The sequence below is a fragment of the Antechinus flavipes genome, chromosome 3 (genome assembly GCF_016432865.1).
Source record: "Antechinus flavipes isolate AdamAnt ecotype Samford, QLD, Australia chromosome 3, AdamAnt_v2, whole genome shotgun sequence".
Classification (NCBI taxonomy): domain Eukaryota; kingdom Metazoa; phylum Chordata; class Mammalia; order Dasyuromorphia; family Dasyuridae; genus Antechinus; species Antechinus flavipes.
Window position 1 is genome coordinate 344,384,771 of NC_067400.1, and position 27,255 is coordinate 344,412,025.

Here is a 27,255-nt window from a genome sequence, read left to right on the forward strand (position 1 = left end):
TGGTTTTTCTAATATTGAACCAGCCCTGCATTCCTAGTATAAATCCTACTTGGTCATGGTATATTAAATTCCTGGGCATGATTTTCTGTAATCTCTTAGCTAACATTTTATTTAAGATTTTAGCATCAATATTCATTAGGGAGATTGGCCTATAATTTCCTTTCTCTGCTTTTGTCCTACCTGGTTTAGGTGTCAGTATCATGTCTGTGTCATAAAAGGAATTTGGTAGCAGCCTTTCATTCCCTAATTTTTCAAATAGTTTATATAACATTGGAGTTAATTGTTCTTTAAATGTTTGGTAGAATTCACATATAAATTCATCTAGTCCTCGGGATTTTTTCTTAGGGAGTTGATTAATAGCTTGTTCTATTTCTTTTTCTAAAATGGGATCATTTAAGTTATTTGCTTCTTTCTCTGTTATTCTAGGCAATCTATATTTTTGAAGGAATCGCTCCATTTCACTTAGGTTATCAAATGTATTGGCAAAGTAACTCCTGATTATTGCTCTAATTCAGGGGTCCTCAAATATATGGCCCACCGGGTATGGCAAAATCAGACTGTAAGTGATGTTCGACCTAAACTTGCACTAGCAATGCACACTTTTGGCACTGGAATGAGATGGTGGAGACCAGAGTGTGAGGCAATACCAAGGTGAGGTGAGTTCCCAGGCCGGGATCTGTGTTGTGGAGAAGGAAGAGAGATGCAGAAGATGGAGAACTGATGGCCTGCGGCCTTGTACAATAACAGCAGCCTCCACAACAGACAGGCACAAGGGATGTACAGTGTATGTTGCACATGTCATGGCCACTTCAGGGGAAATTCACTGCATCAGTGAAGGGGGGAAGCGGGAGCATGAAGAGTGGGAGAGAGAGTGTGGGAAAGGGAGGCATCACAGTGCAGAGGCAGCTTGGAGGAAGTTCGGCATTGCAGTCTGTATGTCTTTGTGTGGGCAAAGTTATTGCTGGTATATTGTTTTTGTAGCGCTCTGTATATATATATATATATATATATATACACACACACTTATGATTACTTTTTCATGCAGTACAAGGAAAGAGCTGTATGTCTGATATGCCAGAATATAGTTTCTGTGTTCAAAGAATATAATTTGTATGGACACTATGAAACTCAACACAAAGATAAATATGATTGTTTGGTTGGAGAAGTGAGAAAAGATAAAATATTAAAACTGAAAAATACATTGACAACTCAGCAAAATACTTTTGTGAAGCAGAAGCAACTAAATATTTCATTACTGTGAGCAAGTTTTCAAGTTGCCAAGCTAATAGCACACACTGGCAGACTATTCATGGAGGGAGAATTTGTTAAAGAATGCCTTCCTTTCTGTTGCCAAAGAGATGTGTCCAGAGAAGGCCTATTTCTTTAGTACAGTGAGTCTTTCAGGACCTACAGTTACATGGAGGTTTGAAGAAATGGGAGACAATCTGCATCACCATTTGCAAAACTCCATTAAAAAATTCATATTTTTCCTTGGCACTTGACGAAAGCAATGATGTTGGTGATTCTGCACAACTTCTAATTTTTATTTGTGGGACAAATGATTATTTTGAAGTCATAGAAGAGCTTGCTGCACTGCAAAGCATCAAAGGAACAACTATAGTAGAGGGTATCTATGAAAAGGTTTGCCAAACTATGAATGGTTTGGAGCTGGACTGGACTAAACTATCCAGTGTGACAACTGATGGTGCTCCTAGCATGGTGGGGTCTAAGAAAAGAGTAATTGCTCACATTAATCAACCCTTTAATCAAACATAACCATTCTCACCCAATAGCCATACACTGCCTCATCCACCAACAAGCACGGTGTAGTAAATCACTGAAGTGGGACTCTGTTATGAAAATTGTGGTTTCTTGTGTTAACTTCATTAGAGCTAATGCACTAAATCACAGACAATTTCAGCACTTTCTCTCTGAGCTAAATGTTGAGTATGAAGATGTTCTATATGACACAGAAGTCCATTGGCTGAGTTGAGGGAGAGTTTTGAAATGTTTCTATAACTTACTTCCATAGATTGCAACTTTTCTGCTTTCAAAAAACAAAGAAGTACCAGAGCTCAATGACACAGAATGGAAATGGCACCTTGCTTTTCTGACAGATGTAACAGAGCTACTCAACAATTTCAATATGCAACTTCAAGGAAAGGGGAAGCTCATCTGTGATATGCAATCACATGTCAAAGCATTTGAAGTAAAATTAGGCCTCCTCATCAAAAAAGTGAAGGAGGAAAACTGCCATCTCCCAAAACTCAAAATCTGTTAGCGGAAAAACTGCTGATTGCATTCCCAAACAAAACATGTGTGTATTCACTGAAAAAATTGCAAAAGGAGTTCCAATTTAGATTTAAAGAGCTTCATCTCATTGACAGGACATACAGCTTTTCCATAACCTATTTTCTATTGACATTGAAAATGTGGATACAATTTACCAAATGGAACTGGCTGAACTGCAGAATTGTGACTCTCCAAAAGATGCATTCAAGTCAAGCAGCCTTCATAATTTCTATGCATCTCTCCTCTCTGAGATATATCCTCATTTCAGGAACCATGCACTCAAAATGGCAACCATCTTTGGCAGCACTTATGTCTGTGAACAGACTTTTTCTAGAATGAAACATTTGAAATCTCCAAACAGATCAAGACTAACAGATACACACTTGCATCACTTTTACGACTAGCAGCGACAAATATGGAACCAGAAATTGACCATTTTATTAGCCAAAAACAGGCCCATAGTTCCCATTGAAGTACTGGTAAGTTTGTTGATTGAACTTTACTTCATTTTAAATATTGCATTTGTTCCCATTTTGTTTCTTCACTTCAAAATAAAATATATGCAGCATGCATAGGAATTTGTTCATAGTTTTTGTTTTTACTATAGTCCAGCCCTCCAACATTCTGAGGGACAGTGAATTGGCCCCCTACTTAAAAAGTTTGAGCCCTGCTCTAATTTTCTCTTCATTAGTGGAAAGTCCTCCCTTTTCATTTTTAAGACTAACAATTTGATTTTCCTCTTTCTTTTTTCTAATCAAATTTACCAAAGGTCTATCTATTTTGGTTTTGTTTTTTCATAAAACCAACTCTTAGTTTTATTTATTAATTCAACAGTTTTTTTTTTAACTTTCAATTATATTAATCTGTCCTTTTATTTTTAAAATTTCAAGTTTAGTATTTGATTGGGGGGTTTTAATTTGCTTTTTTTCCCTAGCTTTTTTAGTTGCAAATTCAATTCATTGATTTTCTCTTTTTCTGTGTTATGCAAGTAAGCCTTTAGAGATATAAAATTTTCCCTTATTGCCACTTTGGCTGCAAACCACTTCTTGTCTCTTGTCTCATTATTGTCATTCTCTTGGATGGAATTATTAAGTGTGTCTATGATTTGCTGTTTCATCCATTCATTGTTTAGGATGGGATCATTTAGTTTCCAATTATTTTTTGGTCTATTTTCCCCTGGCTTTTTATTGAATGTTGTTTTTACTGCATCTTGATCTGAAAATAATGCATTTACTATTTCTTCCTTTCTGCATTTGATTTTGAGATCTTATTGTTCTAATATATGGATATTTGTATTTATATAGGTTCCATGAACTTCTGAGAAGAAAGGGTACTCCTTTCTGTCTCCATCCAATTTTCTACAAAGATCTATCATATCTAGTTTTTTTTTTCTCCTGATATTCTATTTACCTCTGTAACTTCTTTATTATTTATTTTGTGCTTTGATTTATCTAGTTCCTGAGAAAGCAAAGTTGAGATTTCCCTGTATTATAGTTTTGCTGTCTATTTCTTCTAGCAGCTCTCTTAACTTCTCCTTTAGGAATTTAGATGGTATACCACTTATTGCATATATAGTTAGTATTGGTATTGTTTTATTATCTATGTACTCTTTAGCAATATATAGTTTCCATCCATATCTCTTTTAATTAAATCAATTTTTGCTTTCTCTTGATCTGAGATAAGGATGGCTACCCCTGCTTTTTTGACTTCATCTGAAGCATAGTAGATTCTGCTCCAGCCTTTTACTTTTACTCTGTATGTATCACCCTACTTTAAATGTGTTTCCTGTAAACAATATATTGTAGAATTATGGATTTTAATCCAGTTTGCTATCAGCCTCCACTTAATGGGAGAGTGTATCTCATTTACATTTACAGTTAAAATGACTAATTCTGTATTTCCTGCCATCTTATTTTCCTCATATTATACTTTTGTCTTACCTTTTCTCCTTATCCTCCTCCCCACTATTTAGCTTATGGGCACCATTTGCCTCAAGCAGCCCCCCCCCCCTCCTTTAGAGTCCCTCAGCCTTTAGAGTTCCTTCCCCTTTTTTATATCTTTCCCCTACTATTTCTGTATTGCTTTTATTTAGCCTACTCCTTCCCATTTCTCTTTTCCTCTCCCACTTTTCAGTAAGGTGAGAGAAGTTTCTCTGTAAACCAAAATGTCTAATATTTTCTCTTTGAGCCAAATCTGATGAGAATAAGATTCACACAATGCTCACCTCCCTTCTTTCCCTCAAATACAATAGTTTTCTTTGCCCCTTCCTGAGATGTTATTTCCCTCTTTTTACCTCCACTTTTCCCTTTCTGGTACAATCCCCTTTCTACCTCTAGTTCCTTTTTTAAAAGATAACATTAAAATCAAATTATACATGCACCCTCTGTGTACCCATAACAGAAATATAGTTCTCAAGAGTTCTTTTTTACCTTTTTTATGCTTCTCTTGAGTTCTATATGTGGAGGTTTTTTTTTTGTTTGTTTGTTTAGTTGGAATTTTCAACAGAAATAAATGGAATTCACCTTTTTCATTGAATTCCCATCTTCTTCCTTGCAAGAAAATGCTCAGTTTAGTAGGGTAATTTATTCTTGGCTGCATTTCAAGTTCCTTTGCCTTTCAGAATATCAGATTCCAGACTCTTTGATCTTTTAAAGTGGAAGCTGCCAGATACTGAGTAATTCTTATTGTTTCTCCTTGCTATTTGAATTGTTTTTTTTCTGGTTGCTTGTAATATTTTTTCCTTGGCCTGATAATCCTGAAATTTAGCCATAAAATTCCTTGGAGTTTTACTTTTGGTGTCTCTTTCAGGAGGTGTTTGGTGAATTCTTTCAATGGCTATTTTATCTTCTGATTCTATGACATCTGGGCAATTCTCTTTGATGATTTCCTGAAAAATGTCTAGGTTTTTTTTTTTTTTAATCACAGTTTTCAGAGAGTTTAATAATCCTTAGGTTATCTCTCCTAGATCTATTTTCCAGGTTTGATATTTTCCCAAGAAGCTGTTTAACATTTTTTTTCCTATTCTTTCTTTCTTTCTTTTTTTTTTTTTTTTTTGGTTTTGCTTGACTGATTCTTGATGTCTCATCAAGTCCTTCATTTCCATTTATTCATTTCTAATTTTTAATGGATTATTTTCTTCATTTACTTTTTTAAACTTCTTTTTGTATTTGTCCAATTGAGTTCATTAAGTTGTTTTGTTCTATAATTTTTTTTCTATTTCACAATTTTTTAAGGAGTTATTTTCTTCTTCAAATTCACAAATTCTGTTTTCCTGTGAGTGCTTTATCTTTTCCAATTCACATATTCTGTTTTTCAGGGAGTTGTTTTCTTTTTCCAATCTGTCTTTTAATGAGTTATATGCCTTTTCCAAACACTCTTGCAAAGTTTTCCTTTCCTTTCTCCATTTTTCTTCTAACTCTCTTTTAAGATCCTTTAACATTTCTTTTAGGAGAGCCTTGTTTGATGGTGACCAGGATACATCACTCTTTTGGGCTTCATCTGCAGACAATCTGCTTTTAGTCTTTTCAGGGTTTGAAATCTGTCCTTCTCTTTCACTATAGAAGCTATCTATAATTAGAGCCCACTTTGCCTTTTTGCTCTTTTTTTTTTTTTTTTCATGTTGGGATCTGCTTTTAGAGCAAGAAAGTTCCAAGATTCCTCTACAGACACCAGGAAGTGGCAGTGGCTGTGCTGGGATTGGGATTGCGCTGGGTAGGCATGGTCAGGTCTCACAAGATTCTGGCCCTTTGGGGTTCACTATTTACCTTTTGTGTTTGTGTTGGATGTTTTATAACTTTTCTATTAATTTACTGGCTTGCAACCAGGACAGAGTAGCCAACACTGAGGTAGAGTCCTTCCCATAGATTCTCCACAGCATGGAGACCATCCTTACCCTTGGTCTGCTCTACCTGCAATGGCCACCATGCTCTTTCTGCACCTAGCCTCCTCCCATGCAGCATGCCATCAAACAGACCTTTTCTGGTGATCTTCAAAATTGTCTTCTACTGGTAATTTGCTGCACTCTCAATATTTATGAATTTTGTCAGTGTGGTGCTATTTCAGAGGCTGTAATTTATAATTTGTAATTTATGGGAGGGTAGTAGGAGAGCTCAGGAAAAAAGAGTGTGTACTTTCTGCCCTTGGCTCTTCCCCAAACATTTTTTTTTTTACATTTGCTTTTAAGATTTTTGAGTTTTAGATTCTCTCCCTTATCCCTACCCACAACTAAGAAACCACACTTGAGGCTATGCGAAACATTTCCATAAAAATCAATTTACAATATAAAGCAAAGATCTCCCACCCTAACAAAAATAAAAATCCTCAAGAAAAATTAAGTTAAAAGTAAAAAGTGATAGAAAGAAAAATAGAGAATGCTTCAATCTATATTCAGAGGCCTTTAAGTAGTGATAAAATTCAGGGCTTATTTGATATAGTACAGGAGTAACTTGACCAAGGGCACATACAACCTTCTCTAAATCCTTGGAATTCCCCAATATCTGTTGTAAGAAAGAAATCTGGAAAATGGAGGAGGTTGACTGATTTAAGAAAAGAAAATTAACAGATGGAAACTATGGGAACTCTGCAGTCTGGACTTCCATCTCCTACTTAGTTGCCTAGAGAATGGCCTCTTTGGGTTATAGACATTAAGGATTGTTTCTATTCTATCCCTCTAGATAGGAGGATATGAAAAGATTTGCCTTTTCAGTGCCTAACATTAACTTAGCTGAGCCTTATAAAAGATAGTTTTGCCACAGGGAATGAAAAACAGTGCCAAATGTATGTTGTCACTGCTCTTACTCCAGTAAGAAAAGAATTTCCAAAACTAATGTTATTACATTACATGAATGGTATATTGAGATGTGCACCTGAGGAACAAATGTTAGAAGCATGTCTACAAAAGACCCTAGAAACACTAAGGAACAACAAATTGCATATAGCTCCAGAAAAAATTCAAAGACATGCTCCTTTTCAATATTTAGGATATGAAGTATAACCTAAGATGCTTATAGTACAAACACAATCCTTAAGAACAGAGAAGCTAAACACCTTACATGACTTTCATAAATTGATAGAAGATATCCAATGGATGTGTCCAGTGTTAGGCTTGACTACCTATCAGTTGCAACCATTGTATGACATTTTAAGGGGAGATAGGGCGTTAAACTTACCACACCAGCTTACAAAAGAAGCTCAAGAGACTTTGAGAGAAATTGAACGGGCTTTATCCAATGTGATTGAAAGACCATTCAAAACCATTGGAAATATCAGTTTTTGCTACAAAAAAGGCACCCACAGCAGTCCTTCATCAAGGAGACAGTGTGATAAAGTGGGTGAACCTTCCAGCATAACCAGAACAAAGCCTTACTCCTTATCCAGTGCTTGTGGTTAGAATATTATTAATGTGGCCATTAAGCAAGCAGTACAATTATCTGGGATAAGACCTGACAAGATATACACCTTTTATACTAATGTACAAATTAATGTATGCTATGCAACCATCCCAGAGGGGCAATTTTATTGGCCACGGCTTCAAATTTTACACATAGGTCTCCAATAAAGATAACCAGACTATTACATAATTGGTGATGGATTCTTGAAGAAAAGGTTTCTAAAGTTCCTCTTAGAGGACCAATTATCTTTACAAATGCAACCAAATATAACATTTGTGCTATATACTCTCATGACTTGAATATAAAGAGGGTAGTCAGGACTCCTTTTCAGTCCATTCAGCAGAATGAATTGTATGCAATCATTCTAGCTCTTATTTATTATCCAGGAGATATAAATATATTATCTGATTCAGCCTATTTAGTAGGTGTGGCACAAAGAATTGCCACAGCCCAAATAAAATTTGTAGCTTCCAATATATATCAGCTCTTTAAGGAATTTCTAGAGCAAGTGAGAAAGCATCCAGGTAAGATTTTTCCACTCACATAGTGGACTTCCAAGTCCTATTTTTGATGATAATTCAAAGGCAGATAGCTTCTAACCATGTTAGCCAATACTCCTTTATTTCAGACAGCCCAAGAATCTCATTCTAAATATCATCAGGCTACTCAAACTTTATGTTTGCAATTCGAGATAACAAAAGAGGAAGCTAGAAGCATAGTAAAAGCCTGTATAGCCTGCTTTCCTTTCCATGCTCCTACACTCCCTCCAGGGAAGAATGAAATTTGGCAAATGGATATGACCCATTATAAATCTTTTGGTTGTCTGTCTTTTATCCATTATGTAGTAGACACCTTTTCAGGATTCACTTTTTTAATACCAGAAACAAAAGAGACAGCCTGAGTGGTCACTGAATTCTTTATACAAACATTTGCAAATATGGGTGTGCCATAAGCAATTAAAAACAGACAATGGGCCTGCATATACTTCTAAACATTTTGCACTTTTGTGCACAGTTTAAGATTTTACACACTACTGGCATACCCTTTAAACCTCAAGGAAAGGCAATAGTAAAGAGGAGAAAAGAGACATTAAGACGCTCCTCCAGAAACTAAAGAAAGGGAGAGCCTAGAGAACTGCTACATCTAGCTCTTTATATTATTAGCTTCTTGATTTTTGACAAAGATGCACTGGCTCCAGCAGACAAGTTTTATATCCCACCTGAAGGGCAATGTCCAGTGCAAGCAGCTCCACTATCTTTAGATAATCATCGAGTGATGGGGAGAGATCCAGAAAGTGGTGAATGGAAGGGACCAGATAGATTAACTGTTTGGGGGAGAGGGTTTGCTTGTATCTCACAGATGGAGAAGGAATTAGATGGATGCCAAGAAGCTGTATTTGCCTTGTCCATTGAGAGAGATGGAGCAGACCCTTGAAATGAAGAAGACTTAAGAAACATTGGGTGATTCCATTGCTGACTGTGCCCACCACGGAAAGAGCATGGTGGTTATGGAAATTGACTCATGGACATCAAAAATTGTTAATGAGGCTGATGAAAGACTTGAAAACATGCAAAAGTCATTGGAATCCCTGAGACATGATTAGATTGTTGTAGGACTTGAAAACCCTCAGGAATCATTGGATTCTCTGAGACATGATAAGACTTCTGCAAGGCTTCAAAATCTGCAGGAATCATTAGATCCCCTAACACATAAAAAAACTGTTGCAGGACTTCAAAAACTTGCAAGGATCATTGGATTGCCTGACACATGAAGTAATGGACAATAGACTGGTTTTGGACTATCTCTAGGCTGCTGGAGGAGGTGCATATGTGATTGTTATTTACATACCCTCCTTCTAGGATGCGTGAAATCTTTTACATCATGATGTTGATTCATATTGTTTGTTATATCACTACTTGCATGTTCAATTCATGTTTGTTACACCAGATTTAACCTGCACCAGCTGTGGGGAGCATCATCACTGTTAGTCTGTGCTTTATTGCTATGTGCTTGTGTAATAACTTCCATGCTGATGGGCTTGTGCATACCTGTTTCTAGTAAGACCCTTCAGCCCAGAAACCCACTAACAATATCTGGCTTGACTCCTCACTTCCCTTTGGTGTTTTTCATCTTTCCCTGAGAAGTCAGGTAGGGTGTGATCATCTCCTTTTTAGTGCTTTCATCTCTCTTCTTCTTTTTTTTTTTTTTAATAGCTTTTTATTTACAAGTTATATGCATGGGTAATTTTACAGCATTGACAATTGCTAAACCTTTTGTTTCAATTTTTCCTCTCCTTCCCCCAACTCCCTCCCCTAGATGGCAGGATGACCAATACATGTTAAATATATTAGAGTACAAATTAAATACAAAATAAGTATACATGTCCAAACCATTATTTTGTTGTACAAAAAAGAATCAGACTCCGAAATATTATACAGTTAGCCTGTGAAGGAAATCAAAAATGCAGGTGGGCAAAAATATAGGGATTTGGAATTCAATGTAATTGTTCTTAGTCATCTCCCAGAGTTCTTTCACTGGGTATAGCTGGTTCAGTTCATTACTGCTCCATTAGAATTGATTTGGTTCATCTTATTGCTGAAGATGGCCAGGTCCATCAGAATTGATCATCATATAGTATTGTTGTTGAAGTATATAATGATCTCCTGGTCCTGCTCATTTCACTCAGCATCAGTTCATGTAAGTCTCTCCAGGTCTTTCTGAAATCATCTTGCTGGTCATTTCTTACCAAACAATAATATTCCATAATATTGATATACCACAATTTATTCAGCCATTCTCCAATTGATGGACATCCACTCAGTTTCCAGTTTCTGGCCACTACAAAGAGGGCTGCCACAAACATTCTTGCACATACAGGTCCCTTTCCCTTCTTTAAGATCTCTTTGGGATATAAGCCCAGTAGTGACACTGCTGGATCAAAAGGTATGCAGTTTGATAACTTTTTGAGTATAGTTCCAAATTGCTCTCCAGAATGGCTGGATGTATTCACAATTCCACCAACAATGTATTAGTGTCCCTGTTTCCCCACATCCCGTCCAACATTCCACATTATTTTCCCCTGTTGTTCTAGCCAGTCTGACAGGGGTGTAGTGGTATCTCAGAGTTGTCTTAATTTGTATTTCTCTGATTAATAATGACTCGAAGCATTTTTTTTTCATATGACTAGATATAGTTTTAATTTCTTCATCTGAGAATTGTCTGTTCATATCCTTTGACCATGTATCAATTGGAGAATGGTTTGATTTTTTATAAATTAGAGTCAATTCTCTATATATTTTGGATATGACGCCTTTATCAGAACTTTTGACTGCAAAAATGTTTTCCCAGTTTATTGCTTCCCTTCTAATCTTGTCTGCATTAGTTTAGTTTATGCAAAAACTTTTCAATTTGATATAATCAAAATTTTCTATTTTATGATCAGTAATGATCTCTATTTCTTCTTTGATCATAAATTCCTTCCTCCCTTCTTGAGAAGTCAAGGTGGTTGTGATCATCTCCTTTTTGGGGTTCTTACCTCCCTGAGAAGTCAGGGATGGCATGACCACCTGTGTTTTAAAACAAAAGAAAGCAGGAGATGTAAAAGGCTGTAACTTTGAATAGGAGCACTTGTATCAGACAACCAAGCACTTAAGGCTAATTACTTATTCAAAATAAGATAATGACTTTATTAGCATATGTTTGGATAAATGGCCCTTCTCACCATTGATGCTGGTTCAATGTTTTGCATAAAGATAATCATAGTCGAGGGTTAGAGGTTAGGGAGACAAAGTCAAGAACTCACTTAAATGGCAGGACTAGGAAGAGAAAGGTGAAGACATCTTTGGCAAAAACCCTGGCAGTTTTGTCTGTCTCCTTCACTTCTCTCCCTAAAGACCAAGAACTTTTGCCTATCCTGACTCTGGCTGATCATGAGGCCTCCAAGGAGCTAGCCTGGACTTTACAGGTGAGGATAAAGAGAGGGTAGCACTAGAAAATAATATTATTCCAGTGGGCAGAGGCCTCCTTGGCATAGCATGGCATAGCTTAGCATGGCATAGTATGGCATGCTTAGAACTTCTGCAAAGAGAGGATTTTAGATTGGCTCTTTTATAATATGAGCTTTGGCTACAAGCTGAAGGGGGCTAGTGGGTGGAGTCACTAGTTGACTCATCTACTATCTGGGTTTCAGCTTGAGCTGGAATTTGAATTGAATTGAGTTTCTTTAACTGAACCAACCCTACCTAGATAACAGAATAAAACTGTTTGTCTTGTTTCCCTCAGACGGGGTCCCTCACTGAGGCAGAGTTGAAGGAGATTTTAAGGAACCACACCCCTCTTTACTTCTCTGTCTGGATTTCTCATCTAGGAACTTCATCTCTCTCTGCCAAGATTCCTCTGCTAGACTTTTACTTCTCTGTTGGGACCTTGCCACTAAGGAAGTCAGCCTCCTAGCAAAAGCTGACTTCTCAGTGCCAATAAACTTCTTTTTGCCAGTCTAACTTTTTGGGTTTGTAAATTCATTTATGAAGATCTGCGCTGATCACAAGGGGGTCCCCACAACTCTCTACCTTGTGCTGAACCTCTTCAGAAGTATTACTTAACACTTACCTGTGTGGGATTGGTGTTAGACCTCCTTACCCAAATTAACTAATCAGAAACATCTTCAGATACAAAGAAAGCATTTATTTAATCCCTGCAGGGAGAGACTAAAGCACACCCAGGAGGCATCTCAGCACCCAATGTGTACTTGACCTGGCAAGTCAGAAATAGTAAAGCTGGTTAAATAGCAAAAGACCCAAGGCTTTTCATTGGATGAACTAAAAAAAGAAGTAACCATTATTGACCAATGGTCACCAGTGTTGTCTGCTGCCTGTGGGTCATATCATTGCCTGTCACTTCCTGAAGTTGATCTAAGCTCTGACCTTTAGAAACCTCTAGGTCTAGAGATCATGTGACTTTCTGTAACCTGGGCGCAAGGCCTGATCTTCCAACCCTGCAGACCTCTGGCAATAGGGATCACGTGACCTAGGCCTAAGGTCTGACCTACTCCATCTCGTAGACTTTGACAAAATTCACCTGGTCTCATTCATACCCATTCAAACACACTTACTTAATTACTTCAGTTGAAGTAATGGTTTGTCATTTCTTTCTTTAGTAGATTAAATCAAATAGAAGTCAGGGTCACACTGCTAGCTTGAGTCCAGACTTGAACTTCCTGATGCCCAATGACTTATTTTGCCACTAGAACCAGATGGCTCTGGAGATGAAAGTGAGGCTGGTGACTTTTCACAGCCTCCTCTCACCTAAATCCAATTCACTTGACATCACTTCCTTGATATCATGGTCCTCTTTGAGAATGAAGAACAAACAATGGCCCACACTAAGACTATTAAGATTTCTGGCTATTTTATAAAAGGAGCCCTGTGTTATAGCTCACCATCATTACATCCTCTTTCTTTCTTTTTTCTTTTCTTTTCTTTTTCTTTTTTTTTTTTCTTCTTTTTTTGCTGAGACAATTGGGGTTAAGTGACTTGGCCAGAGTTACACAGCTAGGAAGTGTTAAATGTCTGAGGCCAGATTTGAACTCATGTCTTCCTGATTTAAGAGCTGATGCTCTATCTACTATACCAACTAGCTGCCCCTTGTCTTTCTTAATCTTGCTATTCTTATTACTAATACTCCTGGATCAGTTTCCATCTCATTATTCAATTATCTTCATTATTGAATTGCTGCCCATCTTTTTAAAACAATTTCCAGGTACTGAGTCTCTTGGCCTCCTAAAATAGTCCTAATGGTATGGTCCCTAACACCTATTATGCAGTTTTTTAGAAAGTAATGGAATCTTCATTTCTCTCTGTGCTTTTTTGTTTTCAATGATTTATTAATTTCTTATCCACCTTATAGACACATATCTTTACATATTTCTGGCTAGACTCTACCTATCTGATTAGTTTTGCTTCTGTTGAAGCCCATAGTATGGTAACATGCAGAATTACCAGATTATGTAATAATTGAAGTGCATTTGAAATGAATACATCTTGACTAGTCATGTCACCTTAACAAATAGCAACTTTAGGATGTTCTACTTATTCAAACAATACTTCTATTGCGCAAAGAACTTTAGAAAATACACTTTGGGAATTTCCTTCATAGCCAGTTCATGAACTGAACAAAGAAAATCAGTCTCTTCACTGTGTAGTTACACACAATTTATTTTATTTTTAAAGTTATATTGTTTATTCCCCAGTATTTGGAGTTGAAAGGCATTTTTGTCTGTTTCCAAAAATAAATCCAATCCTAAATAATAAATATTTATAGCTATTTGAAGTTAGTTGTATGTGCTATAATCTTGAAAAGCAATTTCAAAAAATGCTTTTACAAAAATGTTGTGAGTAGTGTTGGAATAAGGATACAGTTTTTCAAGGGTACTACTTTGGAAGAGACAAATATTTTTGAATATAGGAGTTTTGGTCATTTTTTTAAAGTCAATTCCAATTAGTTAAAAATGTTATCTCTTTATTTGTAGCTTAAAATAGATGACATTTTTAAAAATTAAAAAAAAAGAATTCAGAATATAATTTTACTATTCCACTAAAATCTATATCTAATATTTCATTGTGGAATGAATATAATTTAGGGCATTTTAAAGGTGTATTAGTAGAGATTAAGCCTTGATGGATCCTAAAAATTGGAAAGAAAATAAATATAGATCCAAAAAGGAATTGCTTCTCATGTGATCAACTATAATTCACCATAACTTTGAGGCTATTTTTTCAGCTGCAGCAACTCAAAAAGAGAAGCTACTAAATGTCCTAGCTTTTTAACCTATTTAAGAAGAAAGTATACCCATAGCTAATGAAGTCACAACTCCTTAAAGTATTAGAGCATAATACTACTACATGTAAAATTGTCATTTTCAGTTACTTCATATATGTATATGTGTATATATTTGTATGTATATACATATATAGTATGTATACACACATACACTATGTATGTATATGTATATTGTGTGTTTGTGTGAGTATGCCTTATAGCTGAAATTATTGAAGTATTTGTAATCTTGAAATAAAAATTATGTTTAGAGCACAAGGACTTGAATTCAAATCCAATCTCTACTTTAACTTTGTGATTTTGTCTAACTTATTTCATCTCTAGACCTCATATCATTTTTTTCCTCTTTATAGAATGGAAGCTCAGTAAGTGTGAAGACTTTTTTCTTTACACACACACACACACACACACACACACACGTGTACAAATTAAAGGGATTTTCAATTTATCTTACCCCTTTATTTTAAGGATGGAGCTACTGAAACCACAGCCATTAAATGATTATTTTTTCAATTCATATGAGTTACTAAAAGAGCCAAAACTAGAATATGAGTACTAGACTTGTTAACTTTCCATTTAATTACACTGCTTTTCAGGTCAATTTATTTTCAAAAGTATAACTGTGCAAATATTTAAGACTGTTCTGAATAACTGTATCTTGAGTTGCTAAACTTTTTAGGTCTATAACAAATGCCTGCTGAATGTTAAATAGTAAATGAATAAGTAAATAAAGGAACTCATCTGAATGATCTCTGGGGTCCCTTTTAGTTCTTTTCTTCTGTAATGTTACCATAGAATACAGGACAGGCTGTTTGTGGACAAGTGTCATGTCTTATAATGAACACCCAAAACAGAATTTAACTTGCTTTATATTGAATAAATATGTATTAAAGCATTGATAAGTGTTTTAACCTATAGGGAACATTCAAATCACTTGATGAAGACTTCTGGTCAGGGTTTGTAACCATACTCTGGATTGTTTAGTCTGATCATGTTAAAAAAGAAAAAAAAATGGAATGACTTAACAAATTTATAATTTGGTACTATTAAGATACAGTTATTCAGAACAGTCTTAAATATTTGCAGTTATACTTTTGAAAATAAATTGACCTGAAAAGCAGTGTAATTAAATGGAAAGTTAACAAGTCTAGTACTCATATTCTAGTTTTGGCTCTTTTAGTAACTCATATGAGTTGAAAAAATAATCATTTAATGGCTGTGGGTTTCAGTAGCTCCATCCTTAAAATAAAGGGGTAAGATAAATTGAAACTCCCTTTAATTTTTCTTCAAGCCTCTAATACTTTATGATCCATTAATTAGATGTATATATGAATTTCTGGCACACAACACAGTACCTGACATATAGTCAGGCCTTCACAAATATCTATCTGTTGATTGATTTCCCTCTTTGAAAACAGAAATTCCTGTAAGGTAGGAACTACTGCATTTTCCTCTAATTCCCTAAGTACTAGTTTGATAGCAATTGAGAGCTTCCTATCCCTCATTTACATATCCCAGATATCTGAGTATGCCAATGACCCACTCTAGAAAGTATTTCCTTTGCTCAGGGATATTAGAAACCAGAGGTTTTTGCTTGTCTCTTCTCTCTCTCCTCCCATGACATTATACAGAACTGTGAAGTAAGAGCTGTCCACTTTGTAGAACCTGGAAAATTTCCATTCTTTCTTTTTCCCTTTTCTCTTCTAAATATGCAGTTTAGGATTCAGACAGCTTGTTTTTTTACTTTTGGACTTGTCATGAATGGGAAGAGAATGTTTGCTTTCTCCACCTACAGGTATGATGGATTTTCACACGTGAAAGTAAGTATGGTCATCTCAGCTATAGATAGGACCTCTAGGTTCTGACTGTGTTTTCTTTTTTGTGTGTCTTTCTCTGCTTGGTCCTGCCTAGGATGACTATCCTCAAGATTTAGCAATTTTAGCCTGATGAAATCTCCAGAATTTCTCAATCAGTGCTACCCTAAGGGACCAGTAACCTTCAATTGCTATAATTCTTCTTGGAAAGGGAGAGAAGGCTCTCATCAAGAGGAGAGCTCAAATGTGTCTAGGACTTGTTAGAAGATCAAGGACTGTTCTGATGATACACAGCCATGATGAAGGAATTTCTGAAAGACCTCTCTCAGGAGCACCACCATCCCACTAAACATGTTCTTCTTTTGCTGTTTTAAGTTTCAACCATCTTGGGTAGCATAGTGAGAATTAAGCTTCCAGCATTCTTTTAAGTCTGTCACCATGTACTTGAAAGTCTTGTATAATTAAGCATTTCTTTTGCAGTGGAAGAAAAATAAGTAGCTCTCCCATAATCAATTTACTTTTTGAGTAGTTATCTCAGAGAAATAATCTCATTTGGGCAAATTTCAGATTTAAGCGTGTGTGTGTGTGTGTGTGTGTGTGTGTGTGTGTGTGTGTGTGTAAAACACCATCCATCACCCCCCTCCCCCCCCCACAAGTGTTAGAATCCTTACTAAGTGTTCAGTCACTTATCTAATTTAGCATGGTACTTAGCAGGTTCTCTAGCTCTCTAATGTATTTAAGTACTCACTGGAGTTCACACTTTTGGGAGATTCACAAGTCAGTATTCAGTATGAGATTCACAAGTTCAGTGGAAGAGATTCATAAATCAGGAACCCACAATCCCACTCTCTTGGAGGAGGAGTCAACCTTTGAGTTCACACCTCTAAAAGAGAATATAAAAGGATGAGCCTCAGTCAGGCTGCCTCCAGAAGCCCCCAAGAAACCTGCTCCCAGAGAATGATCATAATTTAGAAAATAAAAACATTATACCCCACCTCTGCTTTTCTAGAGATATAGAAACTGTATCCAACATTGCTCATAACATTTCTGTAAAAACATTTTTATGTTTGCAAAAAAGATATAGAGACAAGACAAAAAAAAAAAACTGTCTTGAGAAGCAATGTTGTACAAGAATTGAAACCAGTACAAATAATATCAAACACAGGATTCTTTAATTGAAGACAATAACTAAGCTTGAGATCTTTCAGTCACTTTCTCTTCCAGAGAAAAAGGTCAGGATGACTAGTAGTGGCCTGGGATGCAGTGGATGACTTTGGCATCTTCCATGTCTGACCAAGATCTAAGTGTTCCAGAAAGTACATCATCTATTTTCATAGAGTGAAAATATTTTTGAGGGAAAAATGTTTTTTTTCCCTCATCCATTCTTTGTGCCAGGGGAAATCCTCACATGCTTGGATAGAATCACTCTAATTCATGGATAGATTTGAAGCCTATAACTTAACCTCAACTTAGTTTAATCTATATGTTGATCTGGTTTACCAGGGTATGGCCACTATATATACTCCAGATGTTTGGAGCCACAAATGAGAATTGAATGCCAGGTGGACACCAAACATAGATAAGCAACCCTCAAAAGAACTAAGCAAGCCCTCACACTAGAGGTGCTAGTCTTCCATGAACGCTTCATACAGCTCAATTAAGGATTAAAGACAGCATATAGTTAAATGCTAAATTGTGGGATACAAACTCTAAGAGATAGGATTTTTTAAAGAGAGATGATGATAACAAAGGGCAATAATATTCGAGTAAACTTTTCTAGACTTTATGGGATTTGAGGTAGGCTTAAGAGATGAATGATTACTTATACAATATATATGTAATAATACATTAATCTATCAGTAAACCTTAAAACATCATGTAAGATATAATTTTAAATACCAAAGCCAAAGAAAACATATTCTACTACAAATATCTTGAGTGCCAATATCTCAGAAAAGTACAGTAACAGATTATCTATTCCAATCAACATCAATTTAGATATTAGAAAGCTAAAATCTAGAGAGATTAAGAGATTTGTTAAAAATGTTACAGCTAACTAATGTCAGAGCTGGAACTAGAATTCAGATCTCCTAACTCCCACATGATTGTTTTTGTCTCATAAAGTATAGTCTCTTTTTTTTTTTAAAATGCTGCTAGCTGATCTCAAATTAATCATCATTCTTCTATAATTCTTATTTTTGAAGTTATAACATAATTAGTAGGCAAATGGAATTTTGCATTTACAAAAAGGTGTCTTCTGACCTTTGGGGACCTCTTTTTCTATACTAATTGTATTCAAATGAAAAATTACTCAGTGAGATTATTTAAATATCAAATGGTGAAATCATTTTTTTTCAAGTAGTTCTCTATTTTAGCATTGACCTTTTAGCTGAGTGAAGTTCAACAACTTGACTTATTTATGCTTCCATTTCTACAATACACCGAGGAAATAAAAACAATTTGTTCCAACATTAAAAAGCCATTTTAACAAACGACCATAGAAAGCCTCACTACTTCCACCCACTCTCCTTTTTCCATCAATAGGAATCCAGAAAACATAGGTTAACCAATCACTTGGAACTTGAAGTATTATGTATCCTGGTCTTAAACATCATCATTATTGTTACTGCCATCCCACCACCATTATCAGTATCTTAGTTAAATATCATATACCATACACCTACTCATATCAAAAGATAAGGTTACCTATCAAAGCAAGTCAAACAATTTTAAGCAATTTATTGGTTTCTTGCATTACTTACACTTATTCCTTTAACAAGAAATGAAATTGTGAATATCAACAGAACATCAGCATACCAGTTTCAGGCTTAGATACATGTGAAACAGAAATTAACTTATCTGGTGTGATTTGTGAAGTATAGACAAAAGGCCCCTTTGCCTAATATATCTCTTCTAACAGTCCTATTTGATGCCTAAAATCTCTATCATTACTTTCATTCTGAATTAAGGCTCTTTTAGAATACAAATAACACTAGGAAGCTAATAAGCTATTAGAAGCCATTAACCTGTAGCATGGATTAATTAATACCTCAAAGACCCCCTACCACTAACAGAATAAAACACAAGCCTTGCAATCCATCCATTAACTTACAACCCAAATATGTAATATTCACCTACTATTTGCAAAGGCACTTTGAAAGAGCATCTGGGAATTTTATTTTAAATGGGATTTGGCCTATGCCTTCAAAGAGCTCATTGAATAAACCCAGAGGGAATACATTTAAATATACAAATATAACTAAATATGAGGTTTATATGGAAACTTTGTATGTAAAACCTAAGTACTACAAAGGTTCAGGAAAAAGAGAGAGCAGTAAAAGGAAACTTGGAGAAGAAAGATATAAGGAAGAAATAGGACTTGACCTGTACTTTGAAAGATGTGTAGGATTCTAGGAGAGGCAAGGTATAGAGAAGTTAAGAAATTTGTTCAAAAATAGTCAACTATAGCAATCTAGTGTTTGACAAACCCAAAGTCCCCAGCTTTTGGGTTTAGAATTCACTATTTGACAAAAATTGCTGGGAGCATTGGAAACTGGTATGGCAGAAACTAGGCATTAACCCAAACTTAACACTGTATATCAAAATGAGATCAAAATGGGTTCATGATCTAAACATAAAGAACAAGGATAATCAAATTAGAAGAACATAGGATAGTTTACCTCTCTCATCTGTGGAGGAGGAAGGAGTTTGTGACCAAAAAAGAACTGGAGATCATTACTCATCACAAAATAGATAGTCTTGATTGTATTACGTTAAAAAGTTTTTGTACAAACAAAACTCATGCAGAAAAGATTAAAAGGGAAGCAATAAACTGGGAAAATATTTTTATATTCATAGGTTCTGATAAAAGCCTCATTTCCAAAATATGTAGAGAACAGACTCAAGTTTATAAGAAATCAAGCCATTCTCCAATTGATAAACAGTCAAAGGATATGAATAGACAACTTTCAAATGAAGAAATTGATACTATTTGTAATCATATGAAAAAGTGTTCCATATCACTATTGATCTGAGAAATGCAAGTTAAGACAACTCTGAAATACCACTACATACTTCTCTGATTGGCTAAGATGACAGGAAAAGATAGTGACGAATGTTGGAGGGGATGTGGGAAAACTGGGACACTGATATGTTATGGGCCAGAACTCTGAACTTGAAACAAAGGATTCTTACAAGGTACTAAGTCAGTGGGATTGATAGAGACAATAGTTAACTAATTTAGCATGGTTCAGTATGATTAATTTTCTCCTACAAGGAGATGTTATGGGCCAGAACTTGGAACAAGGAACTAATCAATTCTGCTTTAGCAACAATTGTAGTTCTCATCGCCTTCTGACTAACACAACTCTACTTATACCTAGAAAAATCTAGCCCTTATGAATGCGGCTTTGAAACTTTAGGTTCTGCCGTCTTCCATTCTCAATAAAATTCTTCCTAGTTGCCATCACATTCCTCTTATTTGACCTAGAAATCACCCTCCTCCTCCCATTACCCTGAGCTATACAACTATCAACTATCAACACAATACTTGCCCTAGCCTATTCCCTTATCATTTTACTCACTGGAGGTCTAGCATACGTATGATTCCAAAAAGGCCTTGAATGAACTGAATAGGTTTTTAATATAACTAAGATAATTGATTTCGACTCAATAAATCATGGTTCTACCCCATGAATACCTTATGCTCCCTATTAACCTAAACCTGACCGTAGTCTTCTTAGCACTTGCTGGAGTACTAATCTATCGATCCCATCTAATATCCATCCTCCTATGCTTGGAGGGCATAATGTTGTCCCTATTCATTATTATAACTCTTCTAATTACCTACTTCCACATATTCTCAATATCTATAACCCCTTTAATCCTACTAGTTTTTTCAGCTTGTGAAGCTGAAATTGGCCTCTCACTACTACTCTGCTACTCACAGTAATGACTACATCCAAAACCTTAACCTACTACAATGCTAAAAATCCTCACAGCAACTTTCATGCTTATCCCACTAACATGATATTCCAAAAAACCCTGACTATGAGTTAACACTACTACACACAGCTTCCTAATTAGCATCTGAAACTTAACCCTTCTCTATCACAACTCTGACCTTGGGTACAACTATAATAGTTCCTTCTCACTAGACTCCCTATCAGGACCTTTATTGGTTCTATCATGCTGACTTCTTCCACTAATAATCATTGCTAGCCAAAACCACCTAGTCCACAAACCCTTAATACGAAAAAAAATCTACCTAACTATACTTGTCATCCTCCAGCTCTCCCTAATTATAGCTTTCATCTCATCAGAACTTATCATATTTTACATTTTATTCGAAACCACTCTACTCCCCACTCTAATTATCATTGCACGATGAGGAAGCCAAAACGAATGGCTGAACACAGGCCTATGCTTCCTCTTCTACACACTAGTTGGATCCCTACCACTTCTAGTAGCTCTGCTCCACCTACACAACAGTCTAGGCTCCCTTCACATGCTAACCATATCACTAGTCTCACCAACCTTAGACACTCTATATCAACTTCTCTACTCTGATATGCCTGCATAACAGTATTCATAGTAAAAATACCACTATACAGCCTCCACCTCTGACTATCAAAGGCACATGTGGAGGCCCCTGTTGCAGGTTCTATAGTTTTAGCCACCATTCTACTAAAATTAGGGGGGTATGGCATCATACAAATCACAGCCTTTACTGAACCAGTGACCAAAACCCTATGTTACCCATTCATGATTCTATCTCTCTGAGGCATAATTATAACAAGCTCTATTTGTCTACAACAAACAGACCTCAAATCATTCATCGCCTACTCCTCTGTCAATCACATAGGCTTAGTAATTATCGCTGCCCTCATACAATCTCCTCTCGGCTTCACAGGAGCAACAGTACTAATAGTCACCCATGGACTTACCTCTTCAATACTATTCTGCCTAGCCAACACTAACTACGAACGCATCCACAGTCGAACCTTAATTCTAATTGGAAGTCTCCAAATAATCCTTCCACTCATATGCACCTGATGATTACTAGCAAGCCTCACTAACTTAGCCCAATCTCCTTCCATTAACCTTTTAGGAGAACTTATAGTTATTATAACCACATTCTCCTGATCCAACTTCTCACTCATCCTCTTAGGCATCAACACAGAAATTACTGCCCTCTATTCACTCCATATATTCATTCCATATTGTGGCAGCCCTTTTTGTAGTGGCTAGAAACTGCAAAATGAATAGATGTCCATCAATTGGAGAATGGATGAATAAATTATGGTATATGAATGTTATAGAATATTATTGTTCTGTAAGACATGACAAACAGGATGATTTTAGAGAGTCCTGGAGAGACTTACATGAATTGATGCTAAGTATGAAATGAGGAGAACCAGAAGATCATTACACACGGCAACAAGAAGACTATACAATGACCAATTCTGATGGATTTGACTCTCTTCAACAATGAGATAATTCAAACCAGTTCCAATTGTTCAGTAATGAAGAAAGCCATCTTCACCCAGAAAGTGGGTGTGGATTGAGTGTGGACCACAACATTGCATTTTCACTCTTTCTTGTTATTCTTTGTTTGCATTTTTATTTTCCTCCTCAGTTTTTTTTTCTTCCTTGATCAAATTTTTCTTGTGCAGCAAGATAACTGTATAAATATGTATACATATATTGGATTTAACATATATTTTAACATTTTTAACATGGGTTGGCTTACCTGCCATCTAGCAGAGAGAGGAGGGAAAAATTTGGAACAGAAGGTTTTGCAATGTTCAATCTTGAAAAATGACCCATGCATATGTTTTGCAAATAAAAAAATAATTTTTTTTCCAAAATCATATAAGTAGTTAACATCAGAACTGGAACTAGATTCCAGCTACCTTCTTACTTCCAAATAAGTATCTTTTTGTCTAAGGAATTCAATGCAACAAATGTTTTATTAATAATCATACTATACATAACTCCAAGTCATAAGTAATTAGAGAAATCTTGGTGGAATGATGTATTGGTCTAGAAAGCAATTAGATATTAATTTAAGTGACAAAAATGCTCATACTCTTTAATTTTAGCATCTCATTACTAGGTTAATGCCCTAAGAAAATAAAAAAAAATAGAAACACCTCATATACATAAAAATATTTATACTAATAGTTCTTATTAGCAAAGAGAAAAGCACAACAATAACCAATCCGTAAATTTAGGAATGACTAAATACATTTTGGTAAATGCATGTAATAAAATGTTATCATGCCTTAAGAAATAATGAATATTAAAAATACAGAGAAACATGAGAAGACTTGTATGATTCCAGTTTCATGATGGCATGCTTGCTTGGATTTTGGATAAATGATGCTATTTTCATGCTTTCCTAGTCATCAATGAAATGAAGCAGGACTATTTGCTTGCTCCTAGGCTTTTAGCATTATATATTCCATTAGGTTGATTGTTACCTTCATTGATGATAAATACTGCTTTAAGGTCAATTACCACATTAATGGTAAACTAACTTGAAAAGTTTTATAAGCCAAGACTAAAGTGGAGGGACAGGTTGGCGCCTTACTTTTTTTTTGGGGGGGGGCAGGAATGATTGTATTCAATGTAGCCTCTAAGGCTGAAAAATAAAGTATGGATTGATTCTTTGTTATTTGTGCTAATTTTGGCTTGACAATCAACATCAAGAAAAACAGAGGTCCTCCACCTACTGTCATGCCATCCATACCTGGAATCATTGATCATTGTAAATGGAGACATTTTGAATGTTGTGTTGATAAGTTTACTTACCTTGACGGTATAATTTCCATGCATGTCCAAATACACGAAGAGCTTGATACACAAAATACCAGACCTAATTCAGCATTTGGAAAGCCCCTAAAGAAAGTATAGGAAAGAAATATTAGACTGAATGGCTCTACAGAGCCATTGTGCTGATTTCACTGTTGTAAGCTTATGAACCTGTATGTATCAGTATCAGAAAATCAAACTATTTCCTTTTGAATTGTCTTAGGAAGATTCTGAAGTTAGTTACTTGGTAAATTAAAGTACAAGACACTGAGATCCTTGCTCAATCTGAGCTCCCAATAATTCAAGCTTTTCTACAGAGCACAACTCTTACGGGCTGGCCACATAGCCTAAATTCTAAACACACAATCACCTAAAAGACTGTTTTATGCAGAACTTACTCAAGACTATGGCTACAAGATGGTCAGAAGAAGTAGTAAGAATAAGGGCAATCTCAATGTTTTTTCTGAAGAATTTTAGTATCAATTGTGAAACATGGGAAATCCTGGCACAAGACTATCCAATATAGCTTGCCTGAATTAAAGAAAACATGAATAAAGCAAAATTGCCAGAGCACAAAAGAAAAAAAATAACTGTTAAATCCAGAGACATCTCAATCCCAAGTATTCTAATGGATTGCTTATGCCCAACTTGTCCAAACTCATATTGGACTGGTTCGTTTCAGTTAAATACACTGTATTCCACCCCCAACATTGTGATATCTTTTTCAGAAATTAAGGATAAACAATAATAAGCATAATAAATAACAAATCCAAAAAATACAGAGAAACATTAAAAGACTTCTATGAGCTGATGCAATGTGAAACAAATATTAGAAGAAAACAATATGCAAAATGTTTATAATAATGTAAATGGAATGAATGAAAATAGATTACTACTAAATGCTGTATAGATATAATAGCCCCACAGGAGGAAAATCAGAAGCTTAATGCACTTCCTTTTTTACATAGATGTTAGACTTGAGATGAGGAAAAATTTATAAAATATCAGATTCAGATGATGTATTACATAGCTTCACAAGCTCTTTTTTTGTTTTGTTTTGTTTTCTCTCAGTAAAATGATCTGCTTAGAATCTCTCTAGGTACTTTTATTCTTAAGCATAATAAATAAGATTTACACTTTTGTAGTATTTTAGCCATGTGATAATAATGACCTGATGTGCAATGCTTTCTTTAGAAGAAATTTTTTTCTTCTAAAAACTTCCTCTTTCTCTATATTGGAGCTGGGGAAGCCTGCCAGAAACATAACTTCTAAAACAGCAAAATATCTGGAAGACTGTGGTCCAAAGTAATTTGTCCTGACTACAAATGAAGGCTATAAAACCAGAAGGAACATAAGGATCTTCTAAAAATTGAAGGTGTCTATGCTCAGAATGCAACTCAATTCTATTTGGATAAGAGATGTACTTATGAATACAAAACCAAAACAATACAGCAACTCTGGGTGGGAAACCCAACAGAACAAGAGTGATCTGGGGAATAGTTACTCTGGCTCATGGAAACAGTGGATGGTTCAAGTCAAGTTCAGAAGCAATTTTCCTGCCAAAGCCATTGGACACAGGAAACTCAGTGATGCTCTATCCCTCAAGGATATAGAATATGAAAACTGATTAAATTAAATTGCACTTTTTTTTGCAAATGTAAAACAACAATAGCAACAACAACATAGTATAGAAATATATTGAACCTGGGGAGTAAGACAGTTCCCTGAACTGAGAAACTTCAAGAAAGTAGCAAAGAAGATAATAGAAGCTAGATGATGATGGTGCTAAATACGTGGGATAAAATGAAAAAAAAAAAAGAAGAAAAAAATGGGCCCAAATATGAGAGAAACTTATAGATATTCTGAAATTTTTGCTTTCATGTCTTTCCTATTACTTTCAACATTTTTATGATATTTTTATCTTTCTTGAGACTTGTAAAGGAAATTGGACAAATATTTGTATTATCAATATCAATTATGTATGAGCTTTTGCTACATGTGACACTATACTCGGTTCTGTGGGAGGTGTGAAGAATGCAAAAGGAAAGGGAAGTATCTGAGTAGTTCCCAACTATTGAAAAGTTTATTCAGCAGAAGAAGAATCATATAAACTATGCAAAATTATCAGAGAACAATAAAATACTCAATTTTTCTAACCTCTGTATCACACCTCATTGTCAGTATTTTTTAAGCATCTAAGAGGAGGCAATTCATATATTAAGAAATAATGTTACAAAATACACAAGACTATAAGAATGAAAGAAAATACTAAACTATTATAACTGATTTAGTATGTTTTGTTTTAGGTGTATTCTCCAAATATACATTTTTTTTTCTTCTGGTAAGCTAACCAACCAAGATCTTTAGCTTAGAAGAAAAAGATTTCTGAGCTCCAGTCCTGAGGAAATTCTAGGCAGCATAGGACAAGTCTTTTCTGGACAATAGTTTTCTTTCCTTTAGCTACTGGAACTAGCTGGACTCCATGGAATTTTTAGTTCCAATAACATTTACTTTTTATGGCTAGGTAAAATATGTGCCTTCCATTCAATTCAATTTCTTAAGTCCTACTTATGCTACTATATGGAAACCTCATTGAGGAAGGTTATGATGTGGAAGGAATAACTGTATAAAAAAGACTAGAAAGTTTAAGTAAGAATTAGATTGTGGAAACCTTTAAGTGACACACAAAGGAGTTTGTATTTTGAGTATAAATACTTAAGAATCCCCCATAATAGCAAAATTGCTGATATGGTCTTTATTAGCTAAATTCAGGAAATTATCATATAAGAATGATTTAAAAAAAAGTATAGCCAAGAGACTAAAATAGGAAAGCTATATATTTAATGCAAATAAACATAGTGTTTATGATTTAAAAGAAAGGCAAAGTGAAATGCAAAGAATTAGATTGTAAGCAATAATTATAAATTAGTCATATTTTCCTTAAAGAACTTGATAAATTCAACAGAAAAATAAAGAAGGAAGTTGACCTGAAAAGAACATTGAAATAAATAATGTGAATTAGTCTGTGTTGATTACTGAATGGGAATCAAGTATTATATTTAGTTTTAGCATAACATGATGCCATTACAAAGATATATGATTTCATAGGT

The 27,255-nt window shown here is 35.3% G+C and overlaps 1 pseudogene; it reads left to right on the forward strand.

The window, feature by feature from the left end:
• Positions 1-529: 529 nt before the first annotated feature.
• Positions 530-25,758, forward strand: LOC127557226 (60S ribosomal protein L35a-like; annotated as a pseudogene).
• Positions 25,759-27,255: the final 1,497 nt, after the last annotated feature.